General features: G+C 46.7%; 1 protein-coding gene across 4 annotated transcripts in view; it reads right to left on the reverse strand.

Moving 5' to 3' along the window:
- SH3RF2 (SH3 domain containing ring finger 2) overlaps positions 1-18,804 on the reverse strand; it is a 117,931-nt gene that overhangs the window by 39,792 nt on the left and 59,335 nt on the right. The gene's annotated exons all lie outside the window — the stretch shown is intronic.

An 18,804-nucleotide genomic window follows, 5' to 3' on the forward strand; every position in this document is an offset into this window, starting at 1 on the left:
CCTGGATCACAGACTGGGAAGGCAGATGCTCTGACCATTGAGGGCAAATACACTGAGTCTGGCACAGCCGCCATGGCTACCATATTACACCTGTAAAATTTTTATTCAAGAGATAGCAAATAGGGACTGTGTGTTTCTCATCTCATATGTCAGATTCTATATGCTCTTAATATCTGCCTGGCTCAGGGTTTCATTTGAAGGATGGTCTGCTTTATTATGGAAGATGTCTTTATATCTCAGAGGGCTAGTCCAGACTTGAGTTATTAAAGATCTGCCATGATATGCCAATTGCTGGCCATTTCAGCTACTTCAAAACCTGAGACCTTGTGCTAGGGAATGTCTGGTGACCAAGATTAAGATTTGATGGTAAGAGGTTCATTAATTCCTATGATGTGTACTCTCAGAGCAAGTGCCCATGTGCCAAACCACTCGGCCTTCTTCATACTTTACCTACCCCATATCGACCCTGGTCCTTGATATCCTTGGACTTCATCATTTAGCGACCCTGCTCCTAGGGTTATGCCATCATCCTTGTCAATCTTCTGAGCAAGATGGCATGCTCTATTACTGTTTGCTTGCTTCCAACAGCCCAGGAAACCACCTGCCGTTTTCTAGATCATGTTTCCCAGCTCCATGTGCTGCCAACTGGAGTAGGGTCAAATCAAGGCTCACAAATCACTTTCCAGTTTTAGCATAAACTCTTAGGAAGGGAAATTGGCCTATCAGCTGCAGACCAATGAGCAGACAGAATAAGGGCACCAGATCTTTGAGCAATGCTTCTGTTATTTTCTCAGTTATCATCAAGGTGACGGGGTTGGCCTCTTGCCAAAGGCTGAGTTGGCATACAATGATTCTGCTCATGCAGCCACCAGACATAGCTCATTCTATGCAAATGGTGGTTTCCCACCCTCAGCTTCATTCAGCTGCTCATCCACTTCCTGAGTCACTGACGCAGCATCTAGTTGTCTACCTTCACCTTAATGAATATCTTGAAGCCTCCAAAGAGGCATACATTGGGCTGACTGAACCCAAATTCATCTGTAGGAATAAAGTCTGGCTGTCCTCCAAACACCTAAAACCTAGCTGTTCCTCAGCTAAATGGGACTACTAGTACCCAGGCTCATTTAAGATCATGAAACAAATTAACTCTATAGCATATAGGCTCCAACCACTAGGCAAGACCACCCATGATCTGGTAATTGACAAGTAAGACATTTACATATAAAGAGGAGCTTAACAATTATTACTCTAAGCCACAGCTATTCAAGATGCAGTAACTTATATATGTGATCTGGTTAACAGAACTCTTTGTCTTTGAGGGTATGTCTACACTACCCCGCTAGTTCGAACTAGCGGGGTAATGTAGGCATACCGCACTTGCAAATGAAGCCCGGGATTTGAATTTCCCGGGCTTCATTTGCATAAGCGGGGCGCCGCCATTTTTAAAACCCCGCTCGTTCGAACCCCGTGCAGTGTGGCTACATGGGGCACGAACTAGGTAGTTCGAACTAGACTTCCTAGTTCAAACTACCGTTACTCCTCGTGGAATGAGGAGTAACGGTAGTTCGAACTAGGAAGCCTAGTTCGAACTACCTAGTTCATGCCCCGTGTAGCCGCGCTGCATGGGATTCGAACGAGCGGGGTTTTAAAAATGGCGGCGCCCCGCTTATGCAAATGAAGCCCGGGAAATTCAAATCCCGGGCTTCATTTGCAAGTGCGGTATGCCTACATTACCCTCCTAGTTCGAACTAGGAGGGTAGTGTAGACATACCCTCAGGTAGTAATAAATACTTACTAATTCACCATCAGGCTATTTTCAGTTATAGAAATGTAGCCAAGTGTAGCCAGACACGAACCCCATCTTGTTTCTCTCCCCCAACCCCCGCCAGAGAGCAAGAGAAAGGCAGTCAGCCTTTGATGCCCTGGGAACGCAGGTGTGCTGCCTGTCCCTGACTCTACCATAAACAGAAACCAGACAGTAAATGGGCTAGCTGATGACCCGGGGCCTCCCGTCGTTCTGATGGCTAGTACCAGTAATTGACACGCCTGCACTGTCCCAGAAGAGGAATCTTCGCCCATCATATACCAGAGGTGCCCATTGTCTGCATTTTCCCAGGTGTGAATTATGCTTTGCACCCTTTGTGGGAAACTTGGTGTTCAAAGCCATTTTTCCTAATTGGCCACTTGAGACCAGGAAGAAGCCTATGTGACCCAAGGGGTATAAAGAGGGTTTAGTAGCCCACCCCATTTGAGCTCCAATCATCTACACCTGCTGGCAGGTATTGATTGTCTCCTGAGGTCTGTGGGATGCCCAACCTCACCCTACTTCTTCCCGAGGGATTGAGAGAAAGATGCTGGCCATGCCAAGTCTGGACACAGGGGTGAGAAGAAGGAGTTACTCACCTTGTGCAGTAACGGTTGTTCTTCGAGATGTGTCCCCATGGGTGCTCCACTCTAGGTGCTGGTGCGGCCTCGCGTCTGCGACCGGAGACTTTTTCTAGCTGTTTCTGCCGCGGCGCGCAGGCGCCGTGGCGCCCTCTAGTGTCGTTGGGACTGAAGGGCGCCTGCGCGCGCGCGGCTCCTCCTTTCCTTCTCTACCCGCCAGAGTATCAGGCTCCAAGCAGGGGAAGGAGGGAGGGTAGTGGAGCACCCACGGGGACACATCTCGAAGAACAACTGTTTCTGCACAAGGTGAGTAACTCCTTCTTCTCCTTCGAGTGGTCCCCGTGGGTGCTCCACTCTAAGTGACTACACAGCAGTTGTTGGCTCGCGGAGGTGGGTTTAGAGCCGTGTGGTAGTAACTGTGGATAGCACCGCTTGTCCAACCGCCATAGAAGATGCTATCGAGGTGGAGAGAGCATAGTTTTGAGCAAACGAGTGGTCAGATGACCAGGTAGCTGCGTTGCAAATGTCCTGCAATGGAACATTACGAAGAAAAGCGGTCGTGGAAGCTACCGCTCTAGTGGAATGAGCTGTGATAAGTCCAGGTAAGTCTTTGTTATGTAAGGTATAAGAGGTTTTAATACAGGATGTAATCCATTTAGAGATTCTCTGAGATGAGACTGCTTGTCCCTTAGATGTTTCAGCATATGAGATGAAAAGTCTAGGCGAGGCTCGCCAGGGTCTCGTGCGATCTATGTAAAATGCCAATGCTCGTCGGACGTCAAGAGTGTGCCACACGGTCTGGATCGGTTCCGTGTGCGGTTTCGGAAAGAAGGCAGGTAAGTGTATGGGTTCATTCACATGGAAGGGAGAGGGTACTTTAGGTAGGAACTTAGGGTGGGGTTGGAGTACCACCCTGTCCTGTAAAAATACGGTGTATGGAGGGTCAGCCATTAAGGCTGCAAGCTCAACCACCCTCCTATTGGAGGTAATGGCGACGAGAAAAGCCACTTTCATGGACAGATGAGACAAAGAGCAGGTCGCTAGTGGTTCAAACGGGGGTTTTGTGAGGCTCTTAAGGACATGGTTCAGGTCCGAAATGGGGACTGGTGGCCGAACCAGAGGGAAGGTGTTCTGCAGGCCTCTGAAGAAACGCTTGGTCAGTGGGTCAGCGAGAAAAGAAGTGCCTCGTAGAGAACGGTGAAAAGCCGCTATGGCCGCAGCATAGACCTTGATAGTACTGAGTGCTAGGCCGGAGTGTTTTAGAGAGAGTAAGTAGTCCAATAAGGTATGTATAGGAGCAAGATGTGGTGGGCTTGCATGGGTTTGAGCGTACCATTGGGGGAAACGCGTCCACTTGTACCAGTAGGTTTTCCTGGTGGAGCGTCTCCGACTATTAATTAGTATGTGTCTCACTTGTTCTGAACAGGCCATTTCGGCATCTTGGAGCCATGAAGGAACCAGACGTGGAGCTTCAGCTTGGGGATGTCCGGGTGAAGGGTCCGACCATGGTTTAGTGAGAGGAGGTCGCGATGTGGAGGGAAGGGTTACGGGTCTGTTACCATCATCTTGAGGAGGTAAGGATACCATGTTCATCTGGGCCAAGCAGGTGCCACCAGAATCACCCGTGCCTGGCTCGATCTGATCTTGTCCAGGACTCTGTGTAGGAGTGGGAGAGGGGGAAAGGCGTAGAGGAGGGAGGCGTCCCATGCGATGGAAAAGGTGTTTCCAAGGGAACTTCTGCCCAGGGCTCCCCTGGAGCAGTAGAGGTGGTACTTTCCATTGTTCTCTGTGGTGAAGAGGTCGACTTCCGGTTGGCCCCAGTGAAGGAAGATCGGAGTGAGGGCGTGTCTGTCGATCTCCCACTCGTGCTGGTCCATGAACATGCGACTTAGGGCATCTGCTGTGACGTTGAGTATTCCGGGAAGATATACAGCGGAAGGGGTGACCCCATGTGAGAGGCACCAGGTCCAGAATTTGGCGGCTTCCGAGCATAGGGAAGGGGAACGGGCGCTACCCTGATGGTTGATGTAGTACATGCTGGTGGTATTGTCCGTCATAATGGTGATGGTCTTGTGGGCTATATGGTGAATGAAGTATTGGCATGCATATCTGACTGCCCGTAACTCGAGGAGGTTGATGTGGAGTGTTTGCTCCACAAATGACCATTTGTCTTGGGCTGTGATGCTTCCCAAATGGGCTCCCCATCCCATGAGTGAGGCATCGGTTATAAGCGTGAGAGTGGAAGTTGGATGTTGAAAGGGGACGCCGTGTAGCATGTTTTGAGGAATTGTCCACCAGAGCATGGAATTTATAATGCGTGGTGGGATAGTGACGTACTTGGAGATTTGGTCCCTGAAGGGTCTGTACACCGTAGCGAGCCAGGACTGAAGAGGTCTCATGTGGAGTCTGGCCAAACTGACGACATAAGTCGTGGAGGCCATGTGTCCGAGGATTTTGAGGCAGTGGCGGACAGTGACAGTAGGTACCGCTTGTGTTGCTCGGACAAGGTCACGTATTATCGCAAACCTGTGTTCGGGAAGAGTGGCCCTTGTTGCAATTGTATCGAGGAGGGCGCCTATGAACTCCAGTCTTTGTGTTGGGCGTAAAGTGGATTGTGCGTCATTTACGTGAAACCCGAGACTGAGTAAAAGGGCTACTGTGGTATCTGTCATGGCCTTCGTTTTGTTGAAAGACGCAGCTTTTATGAGGCAATCATCCAGGTATGGGAATATTATGATGCCTTGGCGTCGAAGAAAGGCCATTACTACCGATAGGGTTTTGGAAAATACCCTGGGGGCCGTAGAGAGGCCAAACGGGAGCACCCTGTATTGGTAGTGTTGGGTACCCACTGTAAATCGGAGGAAGCGTCTGTAAGCAGGATGAATTGTAATATGGAAATATGCGTCCTGAAGGTCAAGAGCCGAAAGCCAATCGTGTTGGTCGAGTGCAGGAATGATAGTTGAGAGGGTAACCATCTTGAAACGGTGGTATGCAATGTATTTGTTGAGGCGCCTGAGGTCTAAGATGGGGCGCCAACCTCATGTCTTCTTCTGGGTCAGGAAGTACGTTGAGTAGAATCCCCAGCCTCAGAATTGTGTTGGTACGTGTTCTACTGCGCCCAGTTGAATGAGGTGTGAAACCTCCTGCAGGAGTTCGTGAGAGGGGTCCCTGAAAAGGGATGGGGTAAGAGGGTGGTTGGACGGGGTAGAGGTAAAGAGGATGACGTAGCCCGATTGGACTAGGTTCAAAACCCACTTGTCCGAGGTAATGAGGGACCATTGGTGGAAAAACGCTCGGAGGGGGTGGTGGAACTGAAGGATAGCAGTTGGGAGGGTCGGTGGATTGGCTTCCTGGCTCTCGACCAGGCCTTCAAACCTGCTGCTTGCCAGCTGGGGGATGTGGTGTGGCATGTTGTTGTTGTTGGCGTTGTGGTCTACAACGCTGGGATCTCTGTTTGCGGAAATCATATTTGGGTTGTTGGCGGAACGGTTCTCTCGGTCGTTGGTAAGGCTGGTATCTGGTCCTTCTAAATGGAGGAGTATACATTCCTAGGGTCCTAAGGGTTGTACGGGAGTCCTTCATAGAATGCAACACCTCATCGGTCTTGGTTGCAAATAGGTTGGTCCGATCGAAGGGTAAATCCTCAACCTTTTGTTGGAGGTCCCTAGGTACGCCGGAGGCTTGTAGCCATGACATTCGGCGGAGCACTATCGCCGAGGCCGTGATTCGAGCCGCGGTGTCTGCCACGTCCATAGCGGACTGCAAAGCTGTGCGGGAAATGGTGAGGCCTTCCTGCATAATACTAAGCAGGGTTGGCCGTTTATGCTCTGGAAGATGTAGGAGGAGGTCCTGGAGCTTTGAGTAATTGGCATTATCATAGTCTGCGAGCATAGCAGTGTAATTGGCCTCCCTAAGGAGCAATGTGGACGAAGAATAAACCTTTCGGCCCATAATGTCCACCTTTTTGTGGTCCCTGTCTTGTGGGGTTGTTCTTAGGTTAGGTTGTTTACCCTTGTGACGTACAGAATCCACTACTAGGGAGTTAGGGGGTGGGTGGGTGAAAAGAAAGTCCATCTCCTTTGGAGCGATGAAGTATTTGCGGTCTGCTCTCTTATTTGTTGGAGGGATGGATGCTGGGGTCTGCCAAATATTGTCAGCTGGGTCCATAATGGCCTCATCCATAGGGATGGCAATTCTGGAAGCAGTTGGAGGTTGAAGCGTGCAAAGGAGTCGATATTGTTTGACCTGCACCTCTTGAAGATCTTTTTCCTGCGCTACGGCAACTCTTTTAAACAACTCTTGAAACTTTTTTGTATCGTCTCCCGACGGCGGGGCATCGGTGGTGACCGCTTCGTCTGGGGAGGAGGAGGAATTGTGTAGCGGAGATCTGGTCTCGCCCTCAGAAAGGGAGTCATGGCCGCCTGAAGGAGCTGGAGAATTCGGCTCTGTGGCTGATGTGGTGGCAGGAGGAGAGGCCGGAGGTGGCCTGGAAGCGGTAGAAGAGGGTCGATGGTGAGACCTCTTTGGATGTGAGTTCCACGGTTGCCATTGGGTGGCATATGGCGGGGGTGGATAGGCATACTGGTGTGGATACCACGGATGCGGAGGGGGAGGGTATGCATATTGAACCGCAGGCATTTGCCAGGATGGAGGTCTGTGAGCCGGGCTAGAATGTTGCGACGAGAACCTGCTTCTGGGTTCGGTGCCGATGTCACTAGCTGAACGAGAAGCGGCCGAGGAATGGTGCGATCTCGCTGAGTGGATAGAGGAACCCGGGGACGGCGGTGCCGAAGAGGTGTGGCTCCGCACCAGGGATTGGTACTGGCTTCGGCTTTGGGACGGTGCCGAGCGGTGTGGTCTCGGTGGAGATGAAGGTGCCGACGTGCATCCCGGCACCGAAGTGCTAGGAGGTGGATTATCGGTGCGGGCCTTTTTCGGTGCCGAGCCCGGTGCCGTTTGGTGGTGCTTCGGTGCCAAGCGCTCTCTAGGCGGCGCCATCGGTGCCGAGGACGGCTTAGGTGCCATAGCGGTCGGTGCCGCTGATTTTTGTTTTGGCTCAGAATGAGCTCTCTTGTGCGGTGCCTGCGTCTTAGATCGCGGCGCACCAGAGGTTCCCGGCGTGTCCTCAGTGCTCACCCGCGATGCTGAGGGTGCCGAGGATATAGCTGGAGCTGGAGAGAGTGCGGTTTTTGACACCTCAGAGGAAGAGTGGGTAGGGGTTGGTCTTTTTCCATATCCTTAGTCGGCTGAGGCGGAGATGAGTCCTCTGAGGAGGGACGGAGCGACTTCTCATACAAGAGAGTCGTCAGTCTATTGGCTCTGTCATGGCGCTCCCTCGCTGTCAATTTAGAGCAATGCAGGCACTTTTGCGTCTGGTGTGCCTCCCCAAGACACTTAATACAGGCACAATGTCCGTCAGACGCCGGCATGGCATCCCGACATGTCTCGCAACGTTTGAAGCCCGGCGAGCCGGGCATGAAGGGTTGGGGAACAAGCGGCAAGCCGCAACGAGAGAATTTTTTTTTTTTTTTAAGAACTAGTTGGGGGGGGGAGGGGTTCGAAAACTTGGTTGATGAGGTAACTAGGGGGTAAAACAAAGAATTTAACTGTTTTTTTCCCACAGGAATAAGGCAAAGAGAGGGCTCCGTCTACTGCCGAGGACGGTAGAGAAGGAACTGAGGAGCCGCGTGCGTGCAGGCGCCCTTCAGTCCCAACGACACTAGAAGGCGCCACGGCGCCTGCGTGCCGCGGCAGAAACAGCTATAAAAAGTCTCCGGTCACCGGCACGAGGACGCACCAGCACCTAGAGTGGAGCACCCACAGGGACCACTCGAAGGAGAATATATACCTGCTATGTGTCTATTTTGCATGCATTTAATAAGAGCTCAGAGAACCAAAAGGGTTTCATGGTACCTATAAGTGACTTATTAGTGTAATTTCTGTCCTGTCCTTTGTAGTGGTGTTATCTGTAACACAGCAGTAGCATTTAACAACTAAGTTTACCCTGTAACAATAAAATAGTAACTGTTTAAGCTTTAACCTGACTCCTTCAGTTGCTGTAACAGAACCAAGCACAATTTAAAAGAACTTCAGCCGGTCATAAGGGACTCACTGCCCTGACTGTCGGCTGACACCAAGCTCATCACCTAATAAACCATCTTGTTAGTCTTTAAAGTGCTACATAGTCCTGTTTTTTGTTTTGGCTATTTTCAGTCATTCATAAGCCAAACTTCTTTCTTGTATTTAGCTTTTATTTCCTTCTTATTTTTGTGCACATCTCTACCTTTTCCAAGTACTGTAGCATTTTGTATGTAATTTTTAGCCGTCTCTCACTTGAATAGTAATGGTATGCACAAAACTCCTTTTCCCATAAAGGGGAAAGATGCACCTTTGTGAAGGAAAGGGCTTTTGGGGCAAATTGTATTCTCTCATTGGCATAAGACGTACAAGTACATCTGGAGCTGCCTGCCAATAAAACAGAATTTTGCCTGCTGTTTATAACAGCGTTGGGGGGGGGAGGGGGAGGGGGAAGGGTGTTAAACATATTGACTCTTTAAGAGTGCTCTGTTTAATAGGAGGAAGCAGGAAATGTGGTTGAAACGGTGGAGTCTGGAAATTATTGCTGACCTGTTCATTTCAATCTTGAGGCTTGCTTGAACCCCAAGGTGTTTCAGCCTGGTTACATGTGCTTGCATGAGCTACAGGAGGCTGTATGTATGCTGTAAGCAGGTACCCCATATCCAGCTGTCTGTGTGTGGTTCCTGTGTCAGGATATCAGGGCCGAGGAGATGGAATTTTACAACAGAGTTGATTAATTTTAATTTTCACAAAAGGGACAGGCTGTGGATGGGAGTCATCAAACCAAAAGGCTATATTGCTAATTTTTCTTATCGTGTTTGTCTCAGCTCCAGTGCATTTGGCTAAACCAGACTGTACTTTATTAGCTACTTGCAGATAACTGATGTCATTTGCTTGCCCGGAGAGAAAAACTTTCACTGCATAACACAGCTGATTTATCTGGACCAGTGATGAGGGATGGGAGCAGTCAGGTTAGGGCTTCTCATAAATATACCTCTAATAGGAAGTGAAATTAAGGGAAAGGATTGTACAGATCTATTAAGGATACTTCCACTATCACCTCTTAACAGATACCTAAAAGGCTCTGGGCTTAGTCAGCTACTTAACTGCAGCCATACCTTTGTACATAGGCAAAGAGGATCAGCTCTACCAATCAAGGAAAACCTACACCTACAAATTCAAGCCTGTTGCACTTGTGTGCTGAAGGGTCTCAGAATACAGTTAATGGGGTCAGAGGCTTTCCCTTCTAAGTAGCCAGTTTGATATCATATCAGTTAAGGTTGATAGTGATTTAAAGGTGTTGCCATCTAATACTTATTCGATTAAATGAGTTGGTGGTCTTAGTCTAGCCCTTAATGGAATTGACATAAGAGTTGACTCTAGAGCTGGTTGGGAAATATTCTCTCCCCCCCCCCCCTTGACAAATTTTGACTTTTTTTGGCAATTTTTTTTTTAAATCAATTTAGAAATGTTGCAGAGCCTCATGGGAGTTTCCAATTCCATTTTGCTGCAGTGCCTCCTGCACCCATTCTCCTCTGTTACAGTGAGCTCCATTGCCAAATAGCAGTCACTCACCATATAGCAGAGTTTTTCTTGCTGGGAATAGTGCATCATGGGAGGCCTTGGCACTAATGCATCATGGGAGATGTAGTATAGATAGAGAGCCCAGCCCATAGAGAAGAATGGATACATTGGGCAACCAAACTACAATTCTCATCAGGCACCACAATGGTATATCTTAATTGAAATATTTTGTTTTGCTGGCAGAGGTGAAAACTAGATTTTGAGCATTTGATTTTTTTTGATGAAAGAATCTGTATTTTCCTCAGAAAGCAGACACTTTTGGTGAAAAATTTTGTTTAGATGCAAACCCAATTTTCTGTGAGGAAGAAAAACTATTTCAGATTTTTTTTGGACTGGCTGTGGTTGCTAGCTTCAGCAGAGAGACAAAGGATTAAATGGGACAAGGAGAATGAAATCTCTCTCCTTCAAAGGTAGTCCCTTTGCACCTCTATAACACCTTGCTTTGGAGGCTTTCTAAGTGCTTTACAGCTGCAAAGAGATTAATGAAGTCTCACATCACCCTGAGAGGCAAGGAGATTTTGTTATCTCTCTTGTGCAGATGGGGAGGTCCATTGCACAGAGTGGTGGAGGAGAAGCTAGTATTGTTCTACCTGCATTGGACCTGCTCTGTGCATTTGGGGAGCTGCTCTCTCTTGGGCTGTCAATCCACTGCCTTTCATAGGGAATTCATTTCAGAAAGAATAATACAGAAGGTTGGACTGTGGAGCCTGGGTACACGAAGGCCTCTATTATTTAAGTCATCTGTGCTAGGGATGTAAAATCCCAGTTAACTGATTACGTGTGGGCCCTTCAGCTGTGCAGGGGCTGCTACTGCTGGCCCTCCCAGCACCCCTGGCTTTGTGGGGTCTGCTGCTGCCAGCACTCCCAGGCCCCTCTCATGCGGGGCTGGAGTAGCCCTCCACCCAGGGCATGGGCTGCTTTCCCAGTCCCCAGTAAGCATCATCCAGCAAATGTGATGCTTACTGATGAACTAGTTAACTGGTCTCCCATTCACATGCCTAATCTGTACATCTTGTGATTTCTAGAAGATGTTGTCCAGGCTGTTTTTGTGATCCTGTCCTTGTGTGTAACAGCAGTACAGCAAAGCAGCAAACTAAAAAGGTGATTTCACATCTTTTCCCACTCTCCTAATTTCTTCCTATAAAGTTAAGCTTTGTTTTATTTCTTGCCCTCTTTATATTTGCAACACGGCATGCCCCAGAGACAGCGCTCTTGTGCTCTTTGTGGCTGGCATTCAAGCTGGCACAGAATAAGCAGTTTCCTGGCACTTCTTCAAAGTCAGGACACAAGTATTGGAGGGAGGTGATAGGCACCTTCATGAAATAATTTTAATTATAGCTTCCTTTTGCAGCTTTATAAGTTGGTCATAAACATGTAAAACTTGGGATGAAACTAATACCGGTATCAGTTCATCCAAAATAAGAACCACTTGCCAACTGAAATCCAGAAGCCATATTGCACCATTGATGTGCCCTAGCTTTTCCCAGGAGGGGTAGTGAAAAATTGCTTCTGCGGTTCTGCTAACATGGAGAAGTTAAGTCAGCAGAGAGCATTTGAGCATTTAAGAAATTTGCCAGGCCCTCTGGGCTCATGCTTCTCCTGAGAAGAGGGCCACAGGATCTTTAGTGATGGGAATGATCCAAACTTTCATTTCCCATCTCATCTCAAAGCCAACAGTTCCAGCAATAGTGCCCCTTAGTAACACGCCCAGGGCATTTTTTGAGTTCTGACTTAAGATAAAGCACTGCTCACTGACTTACCAACTCCATTCCCTGCACTAGTGCATTAGGCTTAATTTTCAGTTCCTCTGATCTGAGAGAGAGGAAGTGTAGGTGAGCTTTAAGTCCTCTTTTCTCTTCTTGTTTTCTGAGGGCCCTGGGGTACTGCCCTGCCCAGCCTCTGGTATAAGAGTCCAGCCATCTCTATTGACCTTCTGTTTTATGACAATTGTTGAGGTTTGGGCATTTGTTTTAGTTCTACATTGGAACGAAAGGAAACCGCTTTGAACGTTTTTTGCAAAACAGAATTGTGTCAAAACATCCATGTTTGGACTGGAAAGATCTGGGTTGTAGCTTTTTTTTTCTCTCCAAACTCCATCTTGGACCTGAGGAACCATCCCGTAGAAACATGTCTAAATTAATATGGTTCCACAAAATATTTTGGTTTTGACAAAATGGCATCTTTTGAGGAAAAATTTAATCAAAAAAAGTTTCCAACTAGCTCTAGGTAGAGAACAGTCTCAGGGCTGTGGCAATCATTTGTGTGCTGCTATCCACGAATGTCCTTTGCTCTCTTGGAAGCAGGGAATAACGGGGTCCTCTGCTGGCCTTCAGCCCACCTTGTCTCTCCAGCTCTTCCTGCCATCCGTCTGCAACAAGCTGTCTACACTGAGCACTGATGTAAAGCCCTTGCATCAGCTGCACGCTGGAAGTCTTCTTAGCAGACTATACTGCCAATTTCCAGCATACACTGAGGCCAGTTTAACGGAAGCTGAAATCTTACATGTTTCCATAACCATTGATATAAAATGTGATGCTAGTTACCACGTTTCTTAAGCTTCCTGACTAGTGGTGAAGGGTAGAGGCAGTTTCTAGCTGAGTGCTCCCTGACCTTACTACCAGCAGACTTGCAAAGATGGGCTTGGCTGGAAATGAGCATAGTCACTTAAGAAGAGAGCTCTTGAGTTTCTTGTATCTTTTTGTGGAATTGGAGGGGAAGGACTGAGATCAGGGACTGAGCCATGGCTTGGATTTCACAACATGCTGTGATGCTCGCTGCATGCCTGGGCCCGAGTCTTTCAGAATGGGCTGTGTCTCCGAGAGGGTGAGTGGCTTGGCAAGAGTAAAAGGAAGGGAGAGTGTTGCGTGTGCCAACAATTACAAGCAATGGGAGGGGAGCTGATATGAGTGACAACCTCTCCCAGTTCATTTCCTTGTATGGGCAGAAATGAGTCTGACTGATCTTCCACAGTAAAGGTGCCAAGGAGTCACGTAGAGCAGATTTTGGGTGACTGTAAAGATATTCTGTGGGGATTTCCTAACCTGAGTTATTTTGCTGGTACGTACTGTGTTGTGTCATCTCCTCAAGCCCCCACCTCTGCTTTCAAGACATACATTTTTACTTAAGAGTGGTTGGTATTAGGGCTTGATTCTCTTCTCACAATTCCAACATCATCAAATCTCAGGGAGACACTAAAGCAGGAATGGAAACAGACTGGTTGCTGGAGGATTTTCCTCTTATGCCTTTAATTTGGAGTAGGATTCTCTTCCACCTCCATAATCCATCTGTTTTTTAAGACAGGGAGCAAAGAGTGGTATCTTTTCATGAACAAGACGGCTGACAGCTACCTTCAGGACCATGCTGAGGTTCTAACTGCCTCTGAGTAATAAGTCTAGTGGCCTTTTGATTTAAGCCAAATTTAGCATAAATTCTAGGGGATGGTGCCCTTGAGGGAGAAAAAGATATAATAGGTTATTATTTTCTGATAACTGATTCCTTTTCCTCCTCTACTCTGCCCCATGACAGCGATTGAGACCTTTTCCTCTGTGATCCCCATCTTTGCTAACCCCAGTGCCTGGGAGCTTGGCCAGCGTCTAGCCTTTTTGTCTGAGTTTCAAGGCAAACTCACACTTGCACTCTTGCCTGAGACAATGTATGAATCTAGGTCATTGCCTCAACGGCCATCATTCACCAGAGATCATACTCAGGACAATTTGTTCCAGCCCAGGACTGAACAGCTGCCCAGAGAAGAACTGTGAGGAAAGGGCTTAGGGATGCTGACAGGGGCAGTTTCTTTCACTGAAGGGAGAGACGCTGCCTGTTTTGAGGTGTGGTTCCCCATGGCACTGAATGCTCCTGATCTCTTTGTATTTTAATGGACGCCTCAGACACCTGAGCGCAGACTTTCCCTCCCTTCCAGCAAGGGAGTATGTCTGCCATGACGCATCTCTCATGCAGGTGACTAGCCAGTGTGCTTGGGGAATCAGGCTTTCCCCCATTGCCTTTCATATGGTGAATTTTTGCTTCATCTAACTAAACCCATCCATCCTTCCTTCTAGCAGAGAGCCTGTTCCATAAGAATGACCATTCTGGGTCAGACCAAAGGTCCATCCCACCCAGAATTCCGATTTCCAAGAGCGGCCAATGCCAGCTGCCCCAAGAGGGAATGGACAGAACAGTCCAAGTGACCCATCCAGACCCCCATTCCCAGAATGTTCCCTGCACTCATTGTAGGAGGACAGCTAGAAACTCCTAGTGGGATGAAAGAGGGGGAGGTAATGCTGTTCTATCTATACTACATGTGCAGTCTGTCCTCCTTTTCGGAGCTCCGCTTCCATCCAGGCTCTAACTCATCAGATCACGTTAGCCTCTTTTGGTGCTGTATGCCATGCAGACCTCACCGTCTATTAAAGCCTTTCCTGCCACAAAGCCAGACAACAAACTGACCTTAATGGCAGCACTCTTGCAAATCCCTCTGAGGCTCTTTATTGCTGGCAACAGGCTATCAAGTGACTTTTTCACAGCATATCTAACCCTATCCATGACTCAGCATAATTGGGTGCAGAGACTTGGCAGCGAATTTAACAAGATGGAAATTTATAACTGGGAAGCACACGGCTGTTTCAAGATGACACTTGAGATTAAGCCAAACTGCAAGAGGAAGAAATCTAAGCTATGCACTTACTCTTTTTTCTAGCCCCTGTAAATTCATAAGTTCCAGTAACTTACAGTACAATAGACAGAGCTGATCAAATAATTGATAGGTGAAAAATCTGTGAACAAAAAATCCATTTGTTTTGAACTAAAACTATTTTTGTGTCCCCCTCCCCCATAGGAAAAATTGATATCTGGATATCAAACATTTGGGGAGAATGAAAGTGACATTTTGAAATGAAACTATGTGTTTCTAAATCAAATGTCAGCAGGGTTAGTTTAGAAAAAGTCAAAACGAGCCATTTTGCCTTTTTGGAAATTGCTTTTCTCACATTTTTTTCTGCCACAATGATTTGCTGAATTGAACAGATTTATGAATAGTTTTAGTCACCCCCAAACTGCATTTCTTGGCAAATTTACTATTTGCCCCCCAAATCTCACCCGTCTGTGACACTGGCTCTCTCAAGGCACTTGACAAATTTGTTCCTTGGGCTCCCTTACAGTGAGTGATCCCAGACCAAAGGTGATGAGAAAAGATGCATAATTTACAAGGATTTTTTTTTTGGGGGGGGGGGGGGAGTGTTGAGCTGTAGGTTAGGTCAGTTTAAAGTCACCTTTGACTTTGTTAGACCGAAAGAAGGCTTGTTATAATCTGAAGCAAGCTCATCTTCTCACCCACCACACACTGTCCATGGATTTCTATAGCATCTTTCGTCTAAAGACCTCAAGGTACCTTACAAATCTGAACCAACCCTCAAGCACCCATGCAAGGCAGAACAACATTATTATCCTTATTTTCTAGGGGTATGTCTAGACTACATGGCTCCGTCGACAGAGCCATGTAGATGAGTGTACTAGACATAGCAAAATGAAGCGGCGATTTAAATAATCACCGCTTCATTTACATCAAAATGGCCACCGCGCTGTGACGATCAGCTGATTGTCGGCACAGTGCGGTAGTCTAGACGCTCCACGGTTGACAAGGGAAGCCTTTGTCGACCGCTCCGGTATGCCTTGTGAAAGAAAGAATTGATGAAAGGAACTAACTTGCTTGCAAAGAAGTCTTCTGAAACTGCAAATGAAAGTCTTGACAGATGGATCCTGGCTTGCAGTCAAGCAGAACAAGCCAATGTAACCTTCCAGTTTTCTGCAGGCAACCATCCAAGGCAGAGGTATCACCAGCCTCTAAGACTGCTTTGGGGAAACTGACAGGCTCCCTACTAAGTTAAGAAAGCAAATAACCTAACCTCAGCTCAGGAATGCTTCAAGTCAAGCACTTCCTTAACGCTACCATTTCAGAGAGTTATCCAAGCCTCTCTAAAGTTTAGGGGAGCAAGAGGATTCTCAGCAAGAGTTTGGGTCCGCTCCTAGTGAATACATTTCAGGGCATAGCACCTCTACTGCTACCTGAAAGTTACAGCACAGGGATGGATCTGAACAGCCTCAGATTTGTGCAAAGTTTATATCCAGTCTTGGATTCTGATTTCAGTGTTGGGGGCTTATTATTTATCATATTTTGACATGCTGAAATCCCAAATGAAAAATTTCAGCTGGTTCGTTATGGCCAACTAGGCAAAGTCTCCTGGACCACTAGTGCCTGGGGCTGCCAATACAGAATGGATGAAGGATTCTAAAGAAGTCTATTAGACTTTTCAGTAGGATACAACCCAAGAACATTACAGGAAAGTGGGGCCTGTTTTAATTTAGCTGGACTTAACTTTAGAAGAAGTATCTAGGCTTTCTGTTTGCTGGAGCCCAGCAATTGACATGGCTCTAGTGTTTCTGTTTACTTTGTGAACATTTGCTTGAGGTACTTATGGTTTTATTTCACAGTAACATGCTCAGAGATGACATTGCGACATACAAACTGTTGGTGGTTTTTTGTTGTTATTCTAACTATTAGAATTCAGCTAATTATAATTAAAGTGGATCTTGTAGTTTGGTAAAATGCCAGAGCTAATGGGAGTAAACGTGCACCTTTTGTTATGGGCAGGTTATCATCATATGTGTTACACCAAAGCTGCAGTCAAGACCTGACAATGTCACTTATCTTGAATAATGCCCTGGAATACAGGGTATTGACAGGGAACATTGCATCAGGCAGTATTCCAGTGCTGACCTAGTCTCTCCACATTCATGCTTGGGGTCATTCATTGGTCATATTTTCACCAGTCTTTGCTACCCCAGCTCAATTTAGAGTATCTAGTGTTTTCTTTCAAGGTCAGTGCCTCGCAAAAATTGTTCTACAGGAATAGGTTGTCCATGATCACTGACATTTCTAACCATTTGGTTACACTGTAGCCTTCCACAGTGATATTCCGGGGCATGGAATTTTCAGAAGCAAAGCTCCTTGTGGACTTCAGCCTCTTGGTCAGTGGAATGTGTCCATGAAGTAGATGTGTTGGATCATGCACCCTTTCTCCTTTTTATTGAAGTCATTCTGCCTCTGATGTTTATGCAATCCCTGAAAGGTAATATAGGCACAGTATGGGGGTCCATTCCACATTTCTGTTATGATCCTACAGGAATCACTGAGTTCAATCAATTTTGTGTATCTGGTTTGCTCGTGACCAGAATGGTGCACTGTACCCTGCAGTGGAATAACACAAGGCGAGTTGCTCATGGTGCTTTAGGGCCAGCTTCCCATTTTGCAGAGGTGCTGGAACAATTTGTTCTAGAGGGGGGTCAGAGAGCCATTGAACCAAACTGTAAACCCAGTATATGATGGAAATCACCTTAAGTCAGGGGGTGCTGCAGAACCCCCCCATTCCGTTAGTTTCAGCACCTATGCCATTTTTTGTTGGCTAGTTTATTAAATGCACAGTTTCTGGAGTTCAGTTTCTTTTTCAGCTTCGTGAAGAGCTCTTACAATGTTAAATACTTACTGAGTCAGGGGAAACAGAGAGGAAAGTTTAAAGTACCATTCTACTGCAAACATGTTTACACTGATGATGTAAACACTGGCTCCTTCTAAACCAACCAATCTGCTTCCCCCATGTATTCAGAGAATTACCAGCTGACTCTAGTGATGGAAATATGCCACATTTGAAGTCAGGAAGAAATTTTCCACCAGCTCAGACTGAGAGAGGCCCTGGGGATTTTTGTCTTGTTCTGTAGCATGGGGTGCAGGTCATTTGGGGTAGGTATACACAGCAGCATTACTTTGGAATAACTTCAGTTATTCCAAAATAACATAGTGCACATTTACACTACAAGACTTTATTTCGAAATAATGTTGAGCCTGAGGACTTCTTACTCCAATTCATGGTAACCCTCATTTCATGAGTGGTAAGGGAAGTCAAAGGAAGAGTGTTTTTCCTTTGACATCCTGTTATGTAGACTGCGCCAAAAGTCGAATTATGCTATTTCGACTTAACCTACGCAATTGACATAGCTGAAGTTGCTTAGCTTAATTCGACTTTAGCCCTGCTGTGTAGACATATCCTCAGTGATTAAACTAAATCCTCTGTAACTTGAAGTTTTTAAATCATGATTTGATGACTTTGGTAATTCAGCCACAAGTTAGGGGTCTATTACAGGAGTGGGTGGTGAAGTTCTGTGGCCTGTAATGTGCCAGAGGTAAGACTAGATGGTTCCTTCTGGCCTTAAAAAGCTATGAGTCTGTTCTATAAAACTTTCAATTTCTATTATAGGCAGGTGGCTTTTATACTATAAAAGTCTCTAGACATTAATGTCCTTGCTGAGAAGCTCTTTCTTGAACAAGATGACTTTCCTTTTTTTGCAACTATTGAGTGAAGTTAATGCCAGAGATCAGTCAGAAATGAAACAGTGGATCCAGCACTCTGGGTACGTCTAGGCTGGCGTCCAGGGAATGCGTTTACTCTTCTGCTTTTTTTTGTGGAAGAGCAAATGCGAGGAATAAGGTCTCCACTGAAAGAGGAGGCTTTTCCGCAAATGGCGGAAAAGCCTCTTCTGGAAATGCAATCAGAAAAAGCTACACAAATTGTGGAGTGCAATTTGCATAGCTTTTTCCGATAAAAGAGTGTAATCTAGACCTAGCTTCTAAAACCAACACCATCAACTGGAAGTTTAGATGTGAGTGTAGATGCAGATACAAACTTTGCATCTCAAGCCTGTTCTAAG

Source organism: Pelodiscus sinensis, chromosome 17, assembly GCF_049634645.1.
Source record: "Pelodiscus sinensis isolate JC-2024 chromosome 17, ASM4963464v1, whole genome shotgun sequence".
Taxonomy (NCBI): domain Eukaryota; kingdom Metazoa; phylum Chordata; order Testudines; family Trionychidae; genus Pelodiscus; species Pelodiscus sinensis.